This window comes from Podarcis bocagei (assembly GCF_964188305.1).
Source record: "Podarcis bocagei genome assembly, chromosome: 17".
Taxonomy (NCBI): Eukaryota; Metazoa; Chordata; class Lepidosauria; order Squamata; family Lacertidae; genus Podarcis; species Podarcis bocagei.
In genome coordinates, this window is record NC_138143.1 from 4049548 (window position 1) to 4054833 (window position 5286).

Sequence of the window (5286 nt, forward strand, 5' to 3'; positions counted from 1 at the left end):
GGAGGTGTGGGTGGCCCTGCACAATTAACCCTTCATAACATTAGGTTTCATGGCTCCCCTAAGCTAAGCAGTAGTGATTCTAATGCAGCCTCCTTGCTGACTTGAATGCCCTGTTGCAGAGACAACACAGCTGTAGATGAATTACTTTGCTTGCCTGCTGGCCTAGATCAAGGTAGCTGAACAATCAAGCCAGGGGAAGCTAGCCTAGCAATTAAGCCTCAGGACTTGGGGCACAGAGCAACCTTAGGGTATGAGTCAGAGAGGCAGCGTGGAGAGCTATGATGCTGGCCTGAACCAACATAGGTGCTGTGTCACCTGGCCAGGCGGAGGTCTACTCAGCCTCTACGTCCCTGGAGCTCCCAGTAGCAGAAAGGAGGAGCTGTCATTATTATTAATAATAATAATAATTTATACCCCCCATCTGGCTGGGTTTCCCCACCCACTCTGGGTGGCTCCCAACCAAATATTAAAAATTAAACACTTCCCTAAACAGGGCTGCCTCCAGATGTCTTTTAAAAGTAACAGGTAGGTAGCCATGTTGGTCTGCCGTAGTCGAAACAAAATAAAAAAATTCCTTCCAATAGCACTTTAGAGACCAACTAAGTTTGTTATTGGTATGAGCTTTCGTGTACATGCACACTTCTATGAGGTGCTACTGGAAGGAATTTTTTATTTTGTTTTAAAGTAAGATAGTTGCTTATTTCCTTGACATCTGCTGGGAGGGTGTTCCACAGGGCAGGCGCCACTACTGAGAAGGCCCTCTGCCTGGTATTCTATTCTTGTGTGTGATTTTTTTTTAATAAATTTTTTATTGGTTTTTCACAATTTTTATAAACACAAACATTACACAATACAAACAAACACACACACAAACAAACATGTATAATTTCAAATCCTTTTTTCTTAAACCTTACTTCGCCGACTTCCCCATACCTCCCCTTTCTGCACAACTGCTAAACCTTTGTGCACAACTGCTAAACAGCAAAACAACTATCTGTCTTGTAAGTTCACATTCTGGGTAATACCCCCTTCCATTTTTTTATTGTATGGTACGTTTATAAGTTTGAAACATTTTATATATATATATATATTTATTAGTTTTTCACAATTTTTGTAAACACAAACATTACACAATACAAAACAAACAAACACATAAACAAACATGTATAATTTCGGATCCTTTTTTTCTTAAACCTTACTTCACCGACTTCCCCACACCTCACCTTTCTGCATCCCAATTTCCAAATTTGTTTCAGCAAATCCTATCCCTTGGTTTTATCAAATTTTCCCTTATTCTTTTCTTTTACTTAGTCTTTTACAGCTGCAATCCCTTTTTTCTAAAACTTCAACATTTTAGCATTCATTAATTTTACAATATTTCTTAAGATAAATTCTAAATTTCTTCCAATCTTCATCCGCCGTCTCTTTCCCCTGGTCACGAATTCTGTCAGTCATCTCGGCTAATGTCATATAATCCATCACTTTCATCTGCCATTCTTCCAGAGTGGGTAGATCTTGTGTCTTCCAATACTTTGCGATGAGTATTCTTGCTGCTGTTGTAGCATACATAAAAAAAATTCTGTCTTTCTTTGGCACCAATTGGCCGACAATGCCCAAGAGAAAGGCCTCTGGTTTCTTAGGGAAAGTACATTTAAGTACCTTTTTCATTTCATTATATATCATTTCCCAGAAAGCCTTAATCTCCGGGCATGTCCACCAAAGGTGATAAAAAGTACCTTCAGTTTCTTTACATTTCCAACACATATTATCAGGCAAATGGTAGATTTTTGCTAGCTTGACTGGGGTCATGTACCACCTATAGATTTTCATAATATTTTCATAATATTTTCATAATATTTTCATAATATTTTCCTTTAAGGCATTACATGCCGTAAACTTCAAACCGGTGGTCCACAACTGTTCCCAGTCAGCAAACATGATGTTATGGCCAATGTCCTGTGCCCACTTAATCATAGCTGATTATTCTTGTGTGTGATAAGCCTGCAGCTCAATAAATTCCAGACTTTCTTCACTACTTGTGTTTTGTCCATGCTTCAGAGATCCCTAATAAAGAACCCGTTTTGCCTTTGGCAAAACATAGCTTGATATGAAGAAGTTAACAAGTTTTGGGGCAAAGCCTCAGCGAGGCCTGGCTGAAATGATGTTTTTAGTTTCCTTCTCTCCTTCCTTGCACCTTCCATCTATAATACCAAGTCCTGTTTGCCTTCTCATGTCCCTCAGTTGTCTGAAAACATTTTTGTTTGTACTGTTGTTTGACAGATCCTTGCACAATCATAACAAATGTGTTCCCTCAGGCCTCCCAAGCCACACATAATAATTTACTGAGATTGTCATATTAAAGAACATCCTACTTTCCAGTGATCTGGAGCAACAAAATGGGAAGACCAAGTCAGTGTACCTTGGATAAACACTATAGCCTTGCCACAGGGAGAAAAGGAGGGCTGGTAGCCAATATCTTCATCCCTTCTGCCCTCTGTTATGTATTTCCTATAAATTAATGGCCCATCATATTGTCTCTCCTGACAAGTATTTTTATTCTTTCCATAGGCCTCTTTAACATCCCATTCCTTAATATGTGGCGGAAAAGGATATCAATGGCCAATAGTCATGATGGCTATACAGTAGACTACCAACAACATCTCACCACACAGATTGAGTTGGCTGTAACCCATGCCTTGCTGCATTTTCCAGGGGCAACTGTGCATTATGGCAGAATGCTTCAGGTCAGGAAACTCTTTACATAAGTAGAAGCGGTAGCAGTTGCAAGTATAGTGGTACCTTGGTTCCCAAATGCCGAAAACCCGGAAGTAATTGTTCCGGTTTTCGAATGTTCTTCGGAAGCCGTTCGTCTGATGTGGCTGTCAGCTATTGTTTCTGAGGGACCTGTACCGATTAGAAGTTGCACCTTGGTTTTCGAACATTTCGGAAGACAAACAGACTTCTAGAATTGGCGCTTTTGTTTTTGCTATTTATTTTGCATTTTTGTTTTTGAGGCTTTTTTGGTTAATTTGTTTTTGTGACTGTGTGGAGCCCAATTCAGCTACTGATTGATTGACTGTGTGACTGCAGAAATGGATAAAAGCCCCCCATCCAAACAATGACTATCATCAGTGCAGGTAAAAAATAAATGTAATTTTTATTTTTATCATCTACAATACTATCTTCTTTATTTTATAGTACAGTACATTGATTATTGTTTTCATTTTATGGATCAATGGTCTCGTTAGATAGTAAAATTCATGTTAAATTGCTGTTTCAGGGGTTGTTTTTAAAAGTCTGGAACGGATTAATCCGTTTTGCATGACTTTCTATGGGAAAGCGTGCCTTGGTGTTGGAACGCTTTGGTTTTGGAATGGACTTCCGGAATGGATTAAGTTTGAGAACCAAGATGCCACTGTATATCACCTCAAGGACATGGGAAGAGCTAGGCCCCAAAGTCAAGCTGAGATAACTTGCTATTTCTGTACTGTACCAATCTATTTTCCTGGATTTTCCAGACAATTTATAACAATAAATTGTTCCTGGTTAAATGCCAGAACGGCTCCAGTTGTTCTGCTGTTCCCACAACACGACAAGCTAGAAGCCATGGCTGTGATGGGGTGAAGTGGATGTGTAATTTGGCCCTAGACCCATATCTTCCAAGAGGGTTTACTTCCAAGGAAGCAGGCTGAGGGTTACAGGTCGTGAGCTGTACGCAGGTTTACTCAGAAGTCCCACAGACTCCTCAAGGTGACTTAAATCTGAGTCAGAGCGCTCAGGATTTGCTGTTTATTATTCATGTTTATATTCTGCTGCACAGTTTTTAACAGATCCCTCAGGATGGCCTACAAGATAAAAACTCGGAAGATATACAGTTACATCAATAACATTTCACTTATTAAAAACAGGAAAGCAGAAGTATAACAAAACCGTAGCAGCTACAGACTTTCCCACTGCAGTCACAATATGGTCTGAAGTGGACTGGGGTTTAAATTCCACATGCTTTCTTAGCTAAAGCAGTATTCGCTCATTTCCTGGGAACCATAACTGAATAGACCCATCACACATCTCCGGGGAATTTCATGGGGCAGACATCACCCTAGAAAAGGCTTTGCCACTTTGCCAGCCAACCTAAAATCTGACAATTCAAGTCAGGCACTCGGTGAAGGCCCCACCTGAGAACATCAGTGCATTTGGATGGGGAAAGGAGTATCAAACCCCAAACATTTAGGGCTTTAAATATTAAAACCAGCACTTTTCAGTTATGCCTGGGATCCAATAGTGAGGCAGTGCAGTTCTCTCAACACAAGTGCAATTCAAAGTACACTTCTAGCCTCACTAAGAGCTCGTTCACACTGGACTTCACTGTGTGTTAGCAGCTGTTTGCATTTCCATTAAATTCACATAATCCACATGATGCTACCCTCAAACAACACCAAATTTGATTCCTTTCCCATACAAATTTGAGTTTACCCAATATGTGGATAATCCAATTTGATGTGGACAAATGGGCTCTAAAGCACTCCAGATGATTTTCCCCCAGAGTTTTGGGTGGGTAAATCAGTTGCCACCTTCTCTTATCATTGACTGGTATGGAGCTAAGGCCTCAAATGCATACATTTGAGCATATGAAGAACAGAGCAGCATACATATAGATTTGTGCACAGATATATTCTTAATAATGGATGTTAATGGATGGATGTTACTGGCTGCTACATGCCATGTTGAGCCTAGCTTCTGCAGTGCTGCTGGCAGACCAAATATTTGTACTGTACTGTACAAGGGAGAGCAGACTGGCAGAGAGATGTAGAGGGGAGAGGAGTGCATTGTATCAACCCCCCCCTTTTTCCAGGATTCAGTAAACTAGTTCCTTGACCTGTTCTATGCTTGGTGGAGGAGATAGCCCATTCTTCTTCTTCTTCTGACTGATGTCTTATCTCACAAGCCAAGCTTGGGAAGTCGTCCAAGCTAGAAGTTCAGAATGTCCCATGCTGAGCCTGGGGTGGTGTCTTGTGTGCCATGAATTTATTTGGACAAAATTACATAAAATGTTTTGTTTTTTATAAGCAGCCTTCTCAGGGGGGTCAGGGAGGGGGTAGTGTCATAATGGGAACCAGCCGCTTGGGCTGAGGGAAAGATGGTTTCTATCAGTAGAATGAGGCCAGGTTGAATGAAAACAGGAAAGGGGAGGGAAACACATCAGCAGCCCTTCTGGAATAAAGAAGGGTAATAAACTTTAGCTCTCTATTTATCGGTCTTCCCATCTTCTTACTTCCCAAGGCTGCA